Here is a 22,594-nt window from a genome sequence, read left to right on the forward strand (position 1 = left end):
TTCAAACACTTTAGTCGTGAGAGCCTTTGTAAATGGATCAGCAACATTGTGCTCCGAAGCTATCTTCGTGAATATCACGTCCCCTTGTTGCACAATCTCCCATATTAAATGATATTTCCATTCAATATGCTTCCCACACTTATGGCTTCCAGGTTCTTTAGAGTTTACCACAACACCATTATTATCACAACACCACTATTCAACCTCTATGGTAGAGTCAGCAATACAACCTTGTTTGACAATCTTTCAAACTATAGATCCTCTGTTAAGAGTGAACACCAATCCTGATATGGATTTTCTAGAATCCCTATCAGTCCGAAAATTAGGGTCAGTATATCCTATAAGGATCAAATCCTTAGCTTCATACACCAGCATATAGTCCCTCATTCTCTGAAAATACTTGAGAATATTCTTAATCGCGGTCCATTGATAATATCCTAGATTGAACTGATATCTACTGACAATCCCCACTGCATAGCAAATGTCAGGTGTCAGGTCTAGTAGATAATATTGCTCACATAAGGCTTCCAGCAGCCGATGCATAGGGAATCCATCTTATTTCCTCAACTTCTTGAGGAGTTTTAGAACACTGTTCCTTAGATAATACAATTTCATGCCTGAAAGGTAATAAATCCCTCTTAAAATTGTGCATCGAATATTTGGCAAGCATCTTGTTAATATACGATGTTTGAAACAAGGCAAGCGTTTTATTCTTACGATCCCTAATGGTCTAGATCCCTAGAACAACTTATGCCTCTCCCAAATCTTTCATTTAGAATTGAGCAGCTAACCATTTCTTTACATCCATCAGTAGACCTACATCATTTTCAATGAGTAGGATATTATCCTCATACAACACTAGGAATGCTACTGAACTATTGATGATTCTCTTATAGAAACAAGGTTCATCAACACTTTAATTAAAGCCATAAGATTTGATCACTGTATCAAATCTTATATTCCAAGATCTAGATGCTTGTTTCAACCCATAAATGGATCATTTAAGCTTGCAAACCTTCTGCTCCTGACCTTGTTCAGTGAACCCCTCTAGCTGTTGCATGTTAATGGTTTCCTCACGACTACCATTCAAAAATACAATCTTGAGATCCATTTTCCATATCTCATGGTCATAATATGAGGCAATGGATAAGAGTCTGATAGATTTTAACATGGCAACAGGTGAGAAAGTTCCTTCATAGTCTACTCCCCCAACCTTGTATAACCATTTGCCACTAATCTAGACTTAAAGGTCTGTACCTTTCCATCTACACCTCTTTTCCTCTTGTAGATCCATTTGTAACTTATAGTTTTTACCCCATCAGGTTGATCTACAATATCCAAGACAGAATTAAAGTACATTTGTCGATACAAATACTTTGTTCTCAGTTGGATCATAAAAGAGACTACCTCTTGTCTGTTTGAAGTAACCTAAAAATAGGCATACTTTTGAACAAGCTTCCTATAGGAACCGATGAAGGTCTAGTGCGAAAGCGAGGATCAATCCCAAATCTCAATTTCTACAAAACATACAATTTGACAGAATAATCAGAAAAATTATGCATTAAATTGAAACTACAATGTACCAATAAGAATTGAGATAAGAAAAGATAGAACTTACCCTTGAATATCAACCTTCTTTATGTAATTCCTTTTCTCCGAAATTGATATGTACTGCAACTATCTCGAAACCCTAATTGGCCACTGCCAATCAAAACCTCCTATGTTCTCTATTGGGATGAAAATCACTAAGGAGTTTTGTGGGCTTTTAGGTTTTTTCGAAGAGAGTGAGTAAGATTGAGAGGAAAGGAGGGTGAGATCTAGAGAACAAATTTTCTCCGATAGATTTCTTTCAATTTTTTGTTAAACACAACAAGGAAGAAGAAAACCACCAATCTGCACTCTCTTCCACACACACATGTAGTAGAGAGAAAAAATGGGGAGGGAGTTACAATTCCCTCCCAAAAATATTTTTCAAAAATAAATTTTGAAGTTGATTTCCTGATGTTAAAGTAAATAAATTTTTAGGGAGTTACCTTCATATGCAAAACTCCTGAGTGAGTTACAATTCCCTCCCAAAAATATTATTAAAATAAATTTTAAAGTGAGAACTTCTGCATATGAAGGTGGTCATTTGATTTCCATGGGTGAAAGTGGCCAGTTCGACGACTCAATATGCCTACCATTTTGGAGATTCGTCTGATTGGGGAGCTGGGAACACAGCTACATAAGAAGGAATTCATTCCTTTCCTGATGTCAAAGTAAGTAGATAAATTGCTCCATTAAGGGTTTATTCTGGAGCTTGAACAATGTGACGGCACACCCTCTCTTGACTCAAGAAATGTTTGGTCATAGTTGGACTATGACTTATTGTTCACAATAGGGATGAGTGGTACTTAAGGAGTTAGATGTAACTATAGGGGAAAAAGGGTAATTTTGACCCAATTGTACTTACAAGCCATTTTGGCCCAGCTATACTTACGAGTAATTTGTGTGAAGACATAGTTGGGTATATATATATTAAAATTTTTATTTATTAAATTATTTGAAGTTAGTAAATAATTTAATTAAGGACGGAGTTATAACTCCCTCCCCTATTTTTCTCTCATTCAATTGTGCAGAGTGAGGATAGGTTATTGGTTGATTTTTCTTCTTCCTAGCTTCTTATGCAAAAAGCTCTATGGGTTATTCTCTAAAGTTCTCCCAGTAAGAACACGTAATTCTTCTTCTCAAATTCACTACCTTTCCCAAAATCATAGTAAAGCACACACCTCTTGCTAATTCTCAACCCCTAAGGAGAATATAGAGAATTACTTTTGGTGGTGGTCATTTTGGGTTATTGTACTTGTCAATAATTAATTGGAGAGTTCGTGAATTGATCGAGAAGGAATCCGTGAAGTTTTTGGCTTCAAGAGTAAATGTGACTAACCTTAATTCCTTCTGTTTATTTATAAAGCATGTAATGAAATCTTTTTGATATGCATAATTTAGTTCACTGTATTTTATTTCTTTGTGAAATTGAAATTAACACGATCCATGCTTCTGCATCGGACCTCACAGTCCTTCAATTGGTATCAGAGCCAGGTTTTTGATTCCCAGTTTTATTTTTCCATATTTAAAATCCAGTTTATGGTCGGTTGCATTGTCGTACTGTGTCATGTTGATGAATGATGGTTTGCAATTATGGATGTTTTCGGGATTGATCATTAGAATTTACTGGTTTAAATTTACAATTTGGTTTGTAAGGGCGCATTGTTTTGGGCATTAATTTTGCAATCGAGTCTGTAAGTTTATTGTTTGTGTCGATCTTCCACTCATATTTCTCTTTCAATATTCATATCGTGAGATTTATACTTAGCCCTAAGGCGTCTTGGGAGCATCCCCTTTGGATGGTGTTTGCATGGGTCAATATCAAGGTAAATGGAGAGAGTATTTATAGTAGGTGGGATAGAGATGTGTGTCAACATATCCTACGACCTCCTTCATTGGTTAACATCATGAGATCTTTTTGCATGGCCTTGAGGTGCCCTGGGAGCATCCCCCTTCAGATATTTTATGCATTAGGTCAATATCAGGGCGAGCTCCAAAAATGGATAGGATCACTTTAGTTTTTGCCGCAATAGATTTTTCCCTTCGGTTGGCTCATTAAGGCGAAACTCTAGGGTTTAAAATGAAGAGTCACACTTATGAGAAATTGTTAAGCTAGTTAATAATTTCTTGACCAAATCAATAATGACTAATTGTTATAAAAATAAATAGTTATTCAAATGTAATAACTGTTTGAAAGTGTCTTAGATCAGTGAAGGGACAACTGACTACACTTCAGTGGTTCTTGTCCTAAATCAATGAAGCATCATTGCAAAAATTAGATGTTAGGGTTCATTCAGTTTTTGCTAAAATTGATTGGATGTTTTAAAGTTATGCTAAAATCTAAAGTAGATCAATTTGTTTCATTTTAGCAAAATGTCAAATTGTATTTTTCTATCATTTGCCTCTACTTATTTAACCGCATTTAGTTATACAACTTGGAAAGATTCGATTAAAATTTTTTTCATGGTTAACGATCTCAACTTCATCTTGACTGAGAATTGTCCTTAAGTCCCAACCCTTGATGCAACACAAAATGTTTGTGATGCATACAAAATGTGGACGAATGTCTATAATAAGGCTTGAGTTTACATTTTGGCAAGCATACCTGATGCTTTAGCCAAAATATTTGAGAGCATAGTCACTGCACATCAGATCATGCAATCAATGTAAGAATTGTTTGAGCAAAAGTTCTCACAATTCAAGAAAAGTGGGGTTAATGACGATGAAACCAGTAATGTCAGCTCCCTAAATAAACTCCAGTCCATGTTGAATGTCAAGAGACAAATAGAGAAAGCAAATGTTGCCAAATCTAATGAAGTTAATTGACGAGGTTCGTCCTCTAAGATAAAACTTGGAGTTTATGATATAGGCTTTGAAGCTTATCCCACTACTCTCCAGAAAAAGAAGAACTCAAATGAAAATAAATTTGATTTATTTGTCTTGGAGACGTGCTTAGGAGAGAATGATGATTCTGCCTGGATAGTTGATTCAAGAACTACTAATCACGTATGTTCTTCCTACCAGGGATTTAATTCCTGGAGCCAAATGATAGCAGAAGATATCACTTTTAGAGTCGGTAGTGGTGAGGTCGTTTCAGCTGTTGTCGTAGGCAGACTTAAGTTATTTTTGGACAAGAAACAATATATATTATTGGATGATGTGTATGCAGTTCCCAATATCAAGAGGAACTTAATTTATGTTTCTTGTTTGATTGAACAAAAGTATTCCTTCTTCTTCTCTGAAACTAAAGTGTTTATTTCTAAGAATGGAATGAAGCTATACTTTGGTTCAATGAAAACAACTTGTATGTATTCAGACAATTAGTTACAAAAATCGTCCTAAATATTGAAATGTTCAAAACAACTGATGAGAGGAAAATGCATTCTCTTAATATGCGTTGATTTCTATGCGCTGATGGTCATGCGTTGAACTGAAGATTATGCGTTAATCGTGTATGCGATGACCATGCGTTCTTGTCACAAGTTTTCTTGCTCTCTCGCTAAGTATAACGAGAATGCAATTTTCTCGGGATGCTCCAGGGTCAAACACAGGGACTTGTAACTAAATGATGTTTGTAAAGTAATGTGTTTGAGATGGTGAATAAAAGTAAAAAGAAAGAAGTTAATGGACTATGCACTACTCCTACTCCTAGCTAAGCAGATTGAGCAATGGAAGTTTGACTATGAGAATTGATAGAGATGCGGCAACTGTTAATGCATAATAAGGTGCATAGAGAAATAGAATTGTGGAGGGAATAAATTCACCGCATCATTATGCTTGGTCGCAAGAGTAATCCTAGCTCGCCATACTAACGCATCGCACACCTCAGTGGTCAGCCACCTGCCTATATCTCTATAACACATGGTTGCGTTGAGCATAAGATTATTCATATCTCTAAGAACACTGCTTACTTTGCTTAGTGAGTTCCACTACTTACCCTCTTGGGTAGTTAGCTATAGCTAGCTCATAGACAAGCATTACGATAGCCTCGCACTAAGCAAGGAGGATTGACTCGCTATACTCGTGCAACGCACACCTCTCATTGGTTTCCTACATATGTCATATCTCTATAATGCATGATTGAGTATGCGATAACTCTTGCAATCAACACTTAATTAAACGATGAACGTAAATGATGATAAAGAAGAAGAAGATGATGAAAATGGCGTGAAGGATCTAAAGAGATGCATTGATTACAAAAATGTATTAATGTCTTAAGCCAAAATGTAATACATTACAAAGGTAAAAAGAAAGGTGGAGGGCTAGATGTAGGCAACCTCTTACTTCCATCAGATATACATCAAGGTTGTCGGTGGTACCATGGATGGGTGGTGGAGAAGTCTCTCTCGAAGCTCCGGTCGTCACTCGGAAAGGGTTGTGGAAATAAAGAACTCTCAAAGAATGTCTTGCTCACACTCTCATCTGTGATCACAAGAATCAACCTAAGGCAGAGACTCGGATGGATTGAAGTTGGGCTCCAAGGCTCTATTTATAGAGCTCAAACACCGACAACATTGGTAGTCCCGCTCTGAATCACTGCCACTTTTGATGTGATAGGTGAAATGTCAACATCATCTTATCTTTTTTATACTCCTAAGGTATGCATTCATGATCGTTTCTTCTGAAGTATCAACACATTTCACCCACCTTGCGATCAACCTTCTATCACGACTATCACTATGTAGTTGCAGCATTCCATGTGACGAACAAGTCTTCGTGAAGATCAACGCATGTGATCAATGCATGTGATGGTTTGGGATCAATGCATGCAATCAATTCCTGCAATAACTACAAAAATAAACATTTTGACGCAGAATAATGCATGATATAGGGTTAACGAGGATTTTCAGTGTTGGTCGATACAAACTCACTTTTCTACATGATCACTTAGTATTATCAATGCATATTCTACTCATCAACCCTCATAATTCTAAGTAAAAGGCTATAATAGCTTGTATTTCTACAAGCTATCAACGACAACAACTGCCAAAAGACTGAGCATTTCTCCTAAAGAAAATACCCACCATTGGCATCTAAGGTTAGGTCACATTAATCTCATTAGGATTGAGAAATTGGTGAAAAGTGGACTTCTAAATAGTTTAGAAGAAAACTCTACCTGTATGTGAGTCACACCTTGAAGGTAAAATGACAAAACGACCTTTTAATGAAAAATGTTATAGAGCCAAAGAGACCTTGGAGCTTATACATTCAGAGCTTTGCGGTCCGATGAATGTAAGAGCAAGAGAAGGGTATGAATATTTCATCTCTTTCATAAATTATTATTCTAGATATGAGCATTTATACCTAATGGAATATAAGTCTGAAGCACTTGAAAAGTTCAAGGAGTATAAGACTGAGAAACTTGTTAGGTAAAAAGATAAAAACATTACGATCTGATCGTGGTGGAGAGTATATAGACTTAAAATTTCAGAACTATATGATAGAACATGGAATTATGTCCAAACTTTCAGCACCTAGTACACCTCAACAGAATGGTGTATCGAAAAGAAGAAATAGCACCATGTTAGACATGGTTCGGTCTACGATGAGCTATGTTCAACTTCTTGACTCGTTTTGGGGATATGCAGTAGAGAAAATTGTTTACATCTTGAACAACCTTGCCTCAAAGAGTTTTTTTTAAACACCTTTTAAGTTATAGAGAGGTTGTAAAGGTAGTTTACATCACTTCAGAATTTGGGTATGTCCTACTCATGTGCTAATGATAAACTCCAAAAAGTTGGAAACTCGTTCGAGAGTATGCCTATTTGTAGGCTACCCCAAGAAAACAGGAGGTGGGTATTTTTTTTTTATCCAAGTGAGAATAAAGTGTTTGTATTGACAAACGTTACCTTCTTGGAAAAAGACCACATGAGGGACCATAAACTACGAAGTAAAATAGTTTTAAGTGAAATTTTTAATGAATCTACTAAAACTTCAACAAAGGTTGTTTAAGAGGCTGATACATCAACAAGAGTTGTCGATGTCGGTTCATCTAGTCGTACACGTCCATATCAAGAGTTAAGATTGCCTTGACGTAGTGGAAGGGTTATAAACCCACCGGTACACTAAATAGGTTTAACAGATGCCCAAGACATCATAACCGTTGATGGTATTATGGATCCATTGTCTTATAAACAAGCAATAGAAGATGTTGTTAAGGATGAATGGATTAAACCCATGAATAAAAAAAATGGAGTCTATGTACTTCAATTCTGTCTGAGAACTTGTAGATCAACCTGATGGGGTAAAACCTATAGGTTGTAACTGGATATACAAGAGAAAAATCGTCAAAAGACAATCGTAAAACCTATAGGCTGCAAGCTTAATCGGTCCATTTATGGACTAAAACAAGCAACTTGATTTTAGAATATAAGATCTGAGTCTGTAATTAAATCCTATGGCTTTGATCAGAATGTTGATGAGCCTTGTGTTTACAAGAAAATCATAAAAAAAAATCAGTAGCTTTCCTCGTGCTGTATGTGGATGATATCTTATTCATGGGGAATGATGTAGGTTTTCTGACTGATTTAAAGACATGGATGGCCGCCCAATTCCAAATGAAGGATTTGGGAGATGCACTATTTTTTCTAGGGATCCAAATCATCAGGGATCGTAAGAACAAAAAGTTAGCCTTGTTTCAGGCATCATATATTGATAAGATGCTTGTTAGATATTCAATGCACAATTCCAAGAAGGGTTTATTATTTTTCAAGCATGGAATTCTATTGTCTATGGAACAGTGCCCTAAGAATCATCAAAAGGTTGAGGCAATGAGACGAATTTCCTATGCATCGATTGTTGGTAGCCTTATATATGCAATGTTATGTACAAACCTGACATTGTTATGCAATAGAGATTGTTAGTAGATATCAATCCAATCCAAGATTAGCTCACTGAAAAACGGTAAAAAAAATCTTTAAGTACCTTCAGAGAATGAGGGACTATATGCTTGTGCATAGAGATAAGGATTTGATCCTTACAGGAACATGGACTTTGACTTTCAGAATGATAGGGATTCTTGGAAATCCACATTAGGGTCAGTCTTTACTTTGAATGGAGGAATTATAGTTTGGTGGAGCATCAAGCAAGGATGCATTCCAAACTCCAATATGGAAGCCGAATAAGTAGTTGTTTGTGAAGCTGCTAAAGAGGCTGCTTGGCTTAAGAAGTTTCTTACTGATTTGGAAGTTGTTCCAAATATGTCTTTGCCCAGCACACTTTATTATGATAACAATGGTGTTGTGGTAAATTCTAAGGAACCTAGGAGTCATCAAAGAGGCAAACACATTGAGTAGAAATATCACTTGATTCAAGAGATTGTGCAACGAGGTGACTTGATTGTCATGAAGATTGCTTCGAAGCACAATATTTGCTCATCCATTTACAAAGGCTCTTATGGTTAAAGTGTTCGAGGGTCATCTAGAAAGTCTAGGTCTACGGAATATGCGGCATATTGTCTAAGGCAAGTGGGAGATGTTACTGGGGTACAGTATATGCCCTAGTTTATTTTATTTTATACTTTATACTTTATCTGTATTGTACATTTCACTCCCTTAGCTTTAGGACAAGTGGGAGATTGTTGGGACTGGTGTCCTATATCTCTCTTGTATTCTTGTAGTTATTATTAAAATAATTATTATGTAATGAGCATACTCTCAATACAATAAACAAATATCCTAGGTTATTTTATGTAATTTAAATATGTATGTAGAGACATACAAGTGGATCATATTTAAATGATAACCTAAATGGTCTATAGCAGATGGATAAGGTTGGGTACCTTATTCTAGTGACACTACGGATACAGTCTGCTTTGTAACAAGTGTTGTAAAGTACTACAAATGATCTGATCCTGATCATTCATGTAGAGACATGTGAGCGAAGGTATCTTATACAAAGAGTTGTATAAGATCGAACCATGAAATGAATAGTCTCACTATAACGCCATTAATAATAAAGACTTACATTTCACCAGGATGACCATAGGTGACATGACCTGAATCCTGAGTGAGTTGTGAACTCATTCCTATGAAGACAGTCCTTTGATTTGCATGGGTGAGAATGGCCAGTTGGCCGACTCAATATACCTACCATTTTGGGGATTCATTTGATTGAGAAGCTGGGAACATAGCTACACAAGACAGAATTCACTCCTTCCTTGATGTTAGGGTAAGTAGATAAATTGCTCCCTTAAGGGTAGATCCCGGAATAATGTGGCACCACACCTTTTCTTGGCTCAAGAAGGATTTGGTCATAGTTAGACTATGACTTATTGTTCATTAGAGGGATCAGTGGTACTTAAGGAGTTAGATATAACTACAGGGGTAAAACGGTAATTTTGGCCCAAATGTACTTACAAGCAATTTGGGCCATCACACTGTTGACTGGTTATATCCAATGAACACAGAAATATATCTGTAGTATGAAGAGTGCAGCTGTCGATCTTTAGTCAAGTGATCACCAGTTAATAGATGTTAAGTAATTTAATTAAAGAAGTTTAATTAATTACTCGAGTACCATTGATGCTTTAATCAACAAGTTTATAAGGTCCCCTTTGTAGTTCAACTGGGATTATTGAGAATTAATTTTGGATTAATTTGAATTGTTCAAATTAATTGAGGGACTAATTATATATGATATAATTAATTTAAATTAATTATATGTGATATAATTAATATTATGGATTCGATACATTATAATATAAAGTTTACTAAGACGAATTAAATATTTGAATATGATTCAAATATTAATTATATGGATTAGATTCATATAATTAAATTTAATATAGATTTCATTTATATTAAATACCATGATTGATTGAGAAAATTAAAACTATAGATTATATTGTATTTGATACAGTATAAAAACTATAGGTTATGTGTTATATTCGATATAACATATAGTTTAACATATAATATATGATAAGTTGGTTATCATATGTATATAATATAATTTTTTTATTAGTAAATAATTAAATTAAGAAGGGAGTTATAATTCTCTCCCCCTTTTCTCTCGTTCAATCGTGTGGAGTGAGGAAAGGTTACAAGATGAATTTTCTTATTCTTGGTTTCTTATGCAAAACGCTCTCTGGGTTATTCTTTGAAGTTCTCCGGTAAGAACACATAATTCTTCTTCTCAAATTCACTCCCCCTACCAAAATCATAGCAAAGCCCACACCTCTTGCTAATTCTCAACCCCTAAGGAGAATGCAGAGAATTACCTCTTGGTGGTGGCCATTTTGGGTTACTGTACTTGTTCGTAATCAATTGAAAAGTTCGTGACTGGATCAAGAAGTAATTCGTAAAGTTTTTTGCTTCAATTTCCTTCACTGTTTATTTATAAAGCATGCTGTGAAATCTCTGTGATATGCATAATTTAGTTCATTGTATTTTAATTCTTTGTGAAATTGAAATTGGGACATGATCCACACTTCTGCATCAAACCTCGCGGTCCTTCAAATACAACCTCCCCAGTCCCTACTTTCATTGTCATTTCTCCAGCCTCTAACTATTTTAGGAATCACATTCCTGAAACGAAGAAAAAATATGATTAGTGGCACATGAATCGAGTATCCAGGTAGAATCATCGTTCTCCACTAAGCATGTTTCCAAAACAAGCAATTCAGATTTACCTATTTTGGACTTTTTCTTTTCACTCAAGAACTTTTTTGTGACAATACCATCTATTACAGCAAAATTGTAGACTATCATATTGAAAACATGTTCCCAAACAGACTCTTCCAATCTTGCATTGTGATGGAAATTAAGTGCCTCATGCAAAGACTCCATCATCTCATGAGCAGTTTGCATAGACTCAAGCATCTTAGCCAAGTCAGTAGGTATGCTTGCCAAGATATGGATTCAGGCTCGATGATTAGCCAATATCCATTTGTCATATGCCTTATGAATATTTCGTTCGACATTTGGACCATAGGTTTAAAGGACACTCCTCATCTAAGAAGATTTCTAGATCATTTACCATTAAATTTGTATTAACTAAAATTTTCCAAGTTCTACAATCATTAGTAGTTGATACTTCGGAAGCTAATAAGGAAATCATTAATTTTGACATATTTGTTGAAACCAAACAAAATCATTTATATTAGAAAACTTGTATAACTTTAAAAACAAATCCAATTAAGTTTTAGAAAAATTGTAATGAACCCTAATCATTTATTTTATAATGATACTTCAGTGATTTAGAATAAAGGCCACCGTAGGGCAATCAGTTACCCCTTCACTGAATTGAGACATTCTCAACCAAATGTTATATCAGAATAACTTTTATTCCTATAATTTTTAGTTACCACTCATTTGGTCATAATTTCATTAATACTTTAATGAATTCTTGTAAGTGTAACTCATCATTTTGGAAATTATAATATTTTCCCTAACAAGCCTGTCGTAGGGAAGAACAATATTGAGTAACAAAAATTATAACCCTATCTTTTTCAAGAGTTAACCCTGGTATTGACCCCATGCAAACACTATCTATAGAGAGAAGCATCAAGGCGCCTCGAGGCCAAGCATGAATCTCACGATGTCAACTAATGATGGAGACTATGGGATGCGTTGACACACGTCCATCTTCCACTTACTATAAATACTTTCTCTAAATTTCATTAACACCTTAATGAATTCTTGTAAATGTAACTCATCATTTTGGAAATTATAATATTTTCCCCAACAAGCCTATCGTAGGGAAGAACAATATTGAGTAACAAAAATTATAACCCTATCTTTTTCAAGAGTTAACCCTGGTATCGACCCCATGCAAACACCATCTGTAGGGGGACGCATCAAGGTGCCTCGAGGCCAAGCATGAATTTCATGGCATGAATTACCCAAGAATGTAAGAGAATCAGACATGTCAAATATATCGCCATCTCCCACTAAGTATTTTAAAACCATGGTTCATTACTTAGATAAATCTGGTTAAACAATTTATCTAAGTTCATTGTTAAATTGGCCCTATATAACACTTGTATTGGATAGTTTAATAATATATGATTCTTGTTTATTAAACAATTTAATAAACCCAATCATGTATTGTATGCTTATAAAATATTTGTTTAATTCACCTTTCAGATCAGTTCCCAGATAAAGGTGTTCCGTTTCTATCACCTTAAATACCCCAACCTTAGATAAAACCTTCCTTAGACAAAGGTCCCTTATAGACAATTATTTTGTAGATTTAATCTTTTATTATTTCCAATTTAATCCTATTAAAAAGAAAATAAAAGATTAACCTATTTCTAATCATATTATAAATACTTTAACATATGTCTAGGTGAATCAATTTTAAATCATTTAAAATTAATTTTAAATTTATGTTTGCATGCAACTCTTGATTATAGATTTTAATGCTAATCATTAAACTTATAACACTTATAAAAATAATGAAATCATTATAACCTATAATCAAGTTAAATATCATACTTATATTTACTAAATAATTTCATGCTAATGCAATTCTATTTTCATTATATAATATAAAACTTATATTATAAACTAATGAAAATAAACACATCCATCATACAAACCATATATTATAACTTTTATAATATAGTATGATACATGGACATATTAATTATGCATGCAATCATATAATGTAACATTTATATTCTATATGATGCATAAGTATGCTTAGAATATATCATTCAACTATATAATATAACAATTATATTAAATATGATGCATGATATAAAATGTTTGTCCTATGCAGGGATTTTAAACTATGTAGCATATATTATGCTATATAATAAAAATAATCATACATCACATGTAAAATTAATTAAACAGCAACATTGGACCAAAGATTGACACTCCTAAGAATTAATTAAATTAATATAATATTTACATTAATTTAATTAATTAAAAAATAAATTATGAAAAAAAAACAAGTAAAAAATTATTCTGCTCCACGTCCACGTCGAACCCACGACCTCCAGTACGCTGGGTGTAGATGCATGAATGCCTCGTAGCGCAACAACACTATTGGAGAGTGCTGCTGCGCTCTAGCCTTTGCTTCTGGAGTGCAGCAACACTACGACAAGAGCGAAACAATGCTTAATGGAAATTCATGTAGTGTCATTGCGCTTTATGACGAGTGTCGCTGTCCTTTGGGCCAGAATGCTATTATTTGCTTCATTTTTCACCAATTTTGCTCCAAATTGAAATCTTCTTCATGGCAAACTCTTCACCAAGAATGACACGAATTTACAGACTCAATAGCAAGAAAGTAAATATTCAAAACAATGGGCACTTACAACTTGAAACGATTTAAAGCAATAAATGTAAAATGCCAAATCTTGAAACATCCAATTTGCAAACCACATCCCCAATGCAATATAAAAATTCCACCATTTCTCTGATTTTAAATTCCATAAAAAAAATCCCGAGACATGATTTGGCTCTGATACCAATTGTAGGAATCAAATGCTCGTAGCGAAAGCAAGTGATTGCTTATATTAGTCAATTCATTTTTTGAAGTAATTATAATACAGACAAGAACAATATAGAAAGGATATACAATAAACTAAAACTTAAGCATGCTTTCTTAATTCATAGAGAGAAAAGGGAAAATAGAAGGCTTACCCTTGAAGATTTATTTCTTCACGATTTCCTCTCCGGTGAACATGATCTCTTCTCTTTCTTTCGAACACAATGACGTGAAAAACACCAACATGGACACCACCACAAGTGTCTTCCTTGCTATCCTCTAGGTGAGAATTCGAGGCAAAGGTGTGGCTTGCCTTACTTGATTTTGGTGAGGGAATTAGAGTTCTTGAGAGAGATTTTACAGAAGGAGAAGATGAATTGCAGAGAGAATTCAATTGTATTTCACGTGATGAACTGTTAACAACTCCTCTACCTTTTTCTGTATATAAGAGATGAGAGGAGTCATAAAATAACTCCCTTCACAACTATTTTACTATTTAATTATATTACATTAATATAATTAAATAAAACTATAGATTATATCACATATAATATATAACCTATAATTTATATTATATCACATATAATATAAACTAATTTTATATTCTCTCATATAACCTATAGTTTTAATCTGAATCATATTCACAGTAATTTTAACCTATAGTTTTTATATGAATCTTATTCACATAATTAATATTTGAATTATATTCAAATATTTATCTCTCTCATTAAACTTTATATTATAATGTATCCAAATACATTATATTAATTGTATCTCATACAATTAATTTCCTTTAATTGATTTGAACAACTCAAATTAATCCAAAATTAATTGATTCTCATTAAACCTTTATTGAGCTCGAAAGGGGACCTTATGGATCTACAGATTAAAAGTTGCAATGATACGAGATTAATTGATTAAAATTTTTAATTAAATTAATCAACATTCATTAACTGTCGGTCACTCCACTGAAGACCGATAGCTGCACTCTTCGTACTGTAGATATATTTCTGTGTCCATTGGGTATAACCAATCAACAATAAGTTGACCCTTCACAAATTGCTCAAAACTACAGTTGAGTCAAAATTACCGTCTTACCCATATAGTTATATCTAACTCCTTAAGTACCACTAATCCCTCTAATGAACAATTAATCATGGTCCAACTGTAACTAGACCCCTCTCTGGTCAGTGAGAGGGTGAGTTAAGGAAGCAAGTTATCTACTTACTCTAACAACAGGAATGAGTGAATTCCTTCTTGTATAGTTGTGTTCCCAGCTCCCTACTCGAACGAATCCCCAAAATGGTAGGCATATTGAGTTGACGAATTTGGTCACTCTCACTCATATAGATCAAAGGATAGCCTTTATAGGCAGAAGTTCACAATTCACTCAAGATTAAGGTCAAGTCACCTATGGTCATCCTAGTGAAATGTAATTCTGTTCAAGTAACGGCGTTATAAAGATAGACTAATCATTTCGTGGTTTGGTCTTATACAACCTCTTTGTATAGAATATTCCCACTCACATGTCTCCACATGAATAGTCTAGATCAAATCATTTGTAACACTTCACAACAATTGTAACAATTACAAAGTGGGTTATATCCGTAGTGGTACTAGAATAAGGTACCCAGCCTTATCCATTTGCTACAGACCTTTCAGGTTATCACTTAAACATGATCTACGTGTATGTCACCACATATATGCTCGAGCTTCATTAAATAACCTCGAATCTTGTTTATTGGATTGAGTTAAACAAATTTAAATGTCAAGTAAAATAAATCCTTATTTTATTAAATAAACAAATATTATTGTTTATACATTACAAATCACGAGATTTAGGACATAATCCTCAACAGCCGCAACCACACGTTTGATGATTGAATTCTATTAGTGTCTATCACTAATAGAAAATTCTATGAATTTCTTGATTCTTATGTAACAATGACACATTACATTGTCTTGTATTATTGGAGCAAAATGAATTTGAAGCTATAGAGCATTTGGAAAAAAAATTGATGATGATCAGATAAAGGTAAATATCTAAGTTGAAATCTAAATGATAGACTTTTAACAGGAAGTGTCTATCACTGATATACACTGATAGGATTCTATCAGTGTCTATCAGTGATAGACATTCTTGATAGAAGTCAATGAGGTCAATCACTGCCCAACAATGATAGACACTGATACAATTCTATCAGTATCTATCAGTGATAGACATTCATGATAGAAGTAAATGAGGTCAATCACTTAACAGATGGAATTCTATCAGTGTGTGGTATACTTCTATAACTTCCTTAATTATCATGTTACAGGAAAAAGAATTTGAAGATGATGAATATATGGAGAAAACTGATCATGTTCAACAAAAGAATAAGATAAATATATAGACACTATGAAAGAAAATAAAGTGATAGGTTGTCTTCTTAAGTATTATAGAATTTTGAATCTATTGTAGGAAGTTGAGCTTGAAGAAGAAGAAGAATTTGATCTATCTGACAAAGAAGAAAAACAAAAAAGAAGGAGAGAAGATCAAAACTAAAAAAAATGAGAAAAAGGTAAATATAATTAATTAAGGTTAATGATATTTATAAAATACTATCAATGTCTAACACTATACTATTACTTTATTTATTACAGCCTGTTGATAAAGGAAAAAATGTTGTTGAACAAGAAGAACAAGTTGAAGAACAAGTTGTTAATGAAGAAACTGAAGAAGAAAATGAGAATGAAAAGAAAAAAAGACCTGAAAATAAAAGAAAACAACCAACAGAAAAGAAGGTAACCAAGAGTTGTTGTCTATCAACAATATACAGTGAGAGATTTTATGATAAATCAATTTGTTTGTCACAAATATGTTCATATATTTATTGATACATATATATAAATAGTTGATGATATCATGATATGTAGTTTTCAAATTCTAACATTTAACTTTCTTTCTTGTTACTATTATTTTAGGTTGTTGAAGCTGCAAGAAAATGAAAACGTATAAAGTTTAGACCAAAAGTATTAGATGATGACAAGAAAAGTGTCAATAAGAGACCTAAGAGAGAAAGGAAACAAATAGCAAAGGCAAAGGAAATGAAAAAAGCATCTCCTAAAAAGAAAACGACCGAAACGACTTCATTGATAAACAGTGCTCCAAGCTTCAGCTTAAACATCTCTCAACTAAACTCTCAAACTCAATCTCAACTTCTCAATATAAATCTCAACCTTCTCAAACTTAATGTTAGAACTTGATTTTAGAATGTTATTGAAAAAGACTACAATACTACTAACAATGAACTATGTTATTTTGTGAATGTTACAAGTGACAATGAAAATTGATGGTAAAACTACATCTATAAGAATTCTAGTTTATACTAATGATGTTATCTGTTGTGATTGTATCAGTTTTATAAACTTTTGTTTATGTGTTGGATGGTACATGATGAATAAAGCACTATCAAATATATGTCCAATGTAATTCTATTAGATACATTATGAATTCTATCATTGATAGACAATGATAGAAGTCTTTAAATATCTGTTAGTGATGGTCTATTAAAAAGAACATGATTGTAAGCTTCATCTCACTTGGGGAAAGAACTGCTCACTGTGCTTTGATACCACTTGTTGTCCCAGATGACTATGATCTTCACGTTCACAATCACAAAACACTCAGATTTAACGGTCAATAATAATTCAAAAGTCAGGGCAGGTAGTATGTTGAGGCTTGAAATTCTTCTGTTATTTACCAAATGGCAGCTCGATCGTGTAGACGAAGCTCCAAGAACTAAACGATAATTCAATTATGTAAACGATTGGATGAAACGCTAGACGATCGTGTAGACGACAATTGACTGGAGTTAGACGATCGTGTAGACAACAGTTGACTAGAGCTAGACAATCGTGTAGGCGACAACTGTTGAGCTAAATGATCGTATAGACGATTAGACCCGGAGCTAAACGATTGAATACACAATGTGATAGGAACTACATGATCGTGTAAACAATACTTTAGTAAATTCTAAACGATCATAGAGTTAGAAAGAAAAGACACAGGAGTTTAGGTGATTCGGCCAAAGGCCTACGTCCACTGTGCATGTTGAAGAATAAGTTGTCGAGGAAGAAACTGAAGAAGAAAGTTGAACCACCATTTTTGTTTCTGGTTTATTCTGTGTACGAAGAATGAGGAAGTTGAACCACCATTTTTTGCTTGAGCTATTTACAAGAGTTTAAGCAGTCCTTTGGAGCATTTTTGCAAGAGTTTGGATGTTGATATTATCAATTTGCTTATCTCAAACTATTTTTTGGTTTGACATAAATATATTTAAACTACTATCAGTGTCTATCAATGTTTAAATATATATTATATACTTTTGAAGTCTATCAATTCCATAGTTTACTGATAGACATTGATAGACAACTATTAGTGTCTATCAACTCTTAACTCAATTACTATAATGTTATAATGCTTCTAGTTTTGATGCCAAAAAATGAATTAACCATGCATAATCCTAATAGTGCAACAACTTTTACATAAAAAATGAATCAATATATAAATTTTAATAACCAAAATTGATATACTGTATCAGACGGTAAAGACAAAACACTTACTTTCAAATTGACCATTAGACAAGTTCAGTATCAATATCCATGATCAGCTCATCATGTATCTTCATTTTCAGAATAGCAGTGATATATACTGATTGAATGATATCAATGGATATCAACACAATAGTATATCAGTGTGTATAAATGATAGAAACTGATAGAAATCTATCAGTGTCTATCAGTATATATCAGTGTTTGTATAAATGGGTATATCACATGTTTCAATCTATAAAAGGAATATAAACAAAAAAATCAAGAATTTTATTCATATAAAGATAGTGTTTCATTCACTTACAAACTCAATAATAGAACCAACCAAGGGCAAAAATAACTTTCATAAGTTTTAGTATCAATCTATTTGGCAATACAAGGGAAAAATGAACTATAATGATTACATCATTGACTAATTAGGTGAAGTTTGAAAGTCCTAGAATTGTGACATTTAGAATGACAATGACTACATCTTAATGAACTACTTTTAGCTTCACCTAGATGGAATCCTTTATTTTTTAGGTCTTCCTGTTGAACGTTTAAAAATATAAGGTAATGCTCTAATACCATCATCTAAAACCCTCCAATTTGAATGGACTTCAACAGGTCGAACATAACCCATATATGTCCATGACAACGCGCTTAAGTAATAATAATTAGATACATAGGAATAAATATCCATGTTAAGTAGCCAAAGAACAACAAGTGCATGAGAGCATGAAATTTCTTCAAAATTCCATACTCGACAGCTATAAGATCCCAAATTAAGCTTTACTAGGAATTGTTTATCACCATCCATTACTGAGTATTCAATGTTGTCAATAGGATGAACCTAATAAATAAAAATGGGAAAAAAATCGACACATTACAAACATACCAAACATATCAAATATACAAATAAATAAAAAGTTGTGGAAATCTATCAATGTTAGGGTGATGGACTTTTACCACGGTCTATCAGTGATAGACAGTGATAGACTTTTATCACAGTATATCAATGATAGACAGTGATACGAATCTATCACTGTCTATCACACTGAATACCATTGTCCTATCAATTTTATAAAGAACACTTACCATGAAACTTTTTTATTGTTCATGTTGTTGCGTAATATATTCTCTGCCCAAGGAGTCAAAATTGTTGTCATCGACAAACTAGCTTTCCTTCGATCATGAAACCATTTTTGCAGTAAATCTTTAATTGCATTGAGTAAACTTGCAACTGGTAAGTTCCTATTCTCTTTCAAAACAGAATTTACACACTCTGAAGGGTTTGTTGTCATCATTTCATACCTTCTTCTTCGAGAATATGCATGAGACCACTTCTCAAATCCTACATTAATAAGATAACTTCGGTTATTTGGAGAAATTGACTCCATAGATCTCATATTAAACTCGAAGTCATCAATAGTATAAAATTTAGCACAACTAAAGTAAATCTGGTCAATAAAAGGATCCTTGAACAACTTCTTCAAATTTTGTAGAACATGTTGAATGCACACAAAGTACTCAACATTGTTAAACACACTTAAGACACCCTTTGAAATGCTTAAATATCGATCAAAGACAATGACTAAATGTTCTCTATCTCCTAAACTAGTTTGTATATGTTTGAAAAACCATTTCCATGATACATCATTCTTAGAATCTACAATAGCAAACACAAGGGGGAAAATATTATTGTTGCCATCTAGTGTGGAAGCTGATAGTAGAATACCACCAAACTTAGACTTCAAAAACGTGCCATCAACGGATATGGTAGGTCTACAATACCTCCACCCTTCAATGGATGCACCAATAGCCATGAAACAGAATTTAAAATGTCCATTTTCATCAATCTTTAAAGCAGTGTACGTTCTTGAAAAAATAAATGAAAACAATTATATTGGTCACAATGGTGTCAAATCAATCATTGTCTATCATTGGTAGATAGATAGTGATAAATGGCTATCACAGTCAATCAGTGATAGACAATGATGCACAACTATCATTGATAAACAGTGATAGATGACTATCATAGTTCATCTACAATACACTTTGATATAAAATTTATGAGAAGAATACTTCATTTGAAATAATACCTAGATTCATTTCTTTCAACCTTTCAAAAAACTGTGGAATCAAGCTATATGATTCAGCTACATCACCATTTAATGATCTTAATATATGTTCTTTTGACCTCCAAGCTTTTTGATAACTAATATTAACACCAAGTTTAGTACGAGCCTTATGAAAAATATCTCTAGGAAGGGAGTGATTAGTAGAGATAAACCTAAAATCCTCTTTCAAGCAGTCCCCAATTACAGATGAAGAAACTTGCCTATGACAACTTTGAATTGTATTCATTGAACAATTATGGTCGGAAATGTACTTTCTAAGCATCTACAACTCACTCTTCTTGTACCGAGATGCCTCAATATACCATTGACAGCCTTCTTGCAAACATTTCAACTCAAGCGTCTTTGAATTTAACCATGTAGTCCTGAATTAAAAAATCTTATTCACTACTATTACATAAAAACACTTACACATTATTTCTTTACTTCCAAATACATCTTTTTCCTTCAAATCACCATTAAAATCAACATTTCGTATAACTTGATCATTTGAAGAACTAGAAGAAGAATCTAAACATAGAAATCTATCACCACCTCCACCACTAATACCACTGCAAGATCCTTCTACAGAATGATGACTAACATGAGCAACTAAAAGATGCCTAGTCACTGAATCTTTAGCCAAAGACAAATACCAACTGACATCATTATCTTGCTTTATTTGAAATACAGATTGAATATTAGTTTGACCAAAAAATCCAGCAATACTGATAAATCTATTGAAACATCCAATTGAATTTCACCCAATATCAAACTAACTAAACCATTGAAGTCTATCATATCATCAACAAAAACTCCAGCAACACTATAATTCTCATAAGAATTGTAATGAGTCCACTGTCCACCATAAAAAACGACTACATAAATATTAACCATAGTACCAATTTAATGCAATAAAAGGAAAATAATATTTTATAAGAAAGATGTTAATATGTATATAGCTCTATCATTGATAGACAGTGATAAAGTGTTATCACTGTCTATCAGTAATAGAGAATGATAGAGCTCAATCACAGTATATCACTAGAGATAGAGCTCAATCGTTGTTATAGAGAGTGATATTACTCTATAGTTGTCAATCATTGATAGAAAGTGATAGAATTCTATCACTGTCTATCAGTGATAGAGTTCTATCACTTTGTATCACTTATAGACAGTGATATTGCTCTATAGTTGTCTATCACATGATAGAGCTCAATCACAATATATCAAGCACGGTATATCATTAGTTATAGAGCTTAATCGCTGTTATAAAGAGTGATAGAGTTCTATAACTTTTTATTAGTGATAGACAGTTATAGAACTATATCACTGTCTATCACTGATAGAAAGTGATATAACTCTATCAATTTGTATAACTTATAGACGATGATAGATGTATATCATTATCTATCAATGGTAAAGAAATGTTCACATCCATAGTCACGCCAAAAACTATCTATCTGCGGGGAAGAAGCCATAGATGGACGGTGTTACACGATCGTTTAGCATGCAAGGATGCGTCAAGTATCCAATACTGCGCGATTATCTAGCAAGCGAGCGCCTACACGATCACGCAGCCAACACAACATGATCGTGTAAAAGCTCTACACGATCGTGTAGCATTAGCTATACGATCGTGTAGTAAACTTTACATGATCGCATAACAAAAGTTATCTTATCGTTTAGCTTTAGCTACACGATGCGGCAACCTCCATTTCATCTTCTCCATGAAATGCACTGCAACCCTTCTTTTGAAGTCTCACGAGCAATTCAAAATTTAACAAATATAAACTCGATTGCAAATTATTGTCTAAAAACGCAAGGACCCTTACAAATTAACTTTGTAAAATTTAAAGAAAGCCTTAAAACAAGAA

The sequence above is a fragment of the Benincasa hispida genome, chromosome 7, assembly GCF_009727055.1.
Source record: "Benincasa hispida cultivar B227 chromosome 7, ASM972705v1, whole genome shotgun sequence".
NCBI classification, from domain to species: domain Eukaryota; kingdom Viridiplantae; phylum Streptophyta; class Magnoliopsida; order Cucurbitales; family Cucurbitaceae; genus Benincasa; species Benincasa hispida.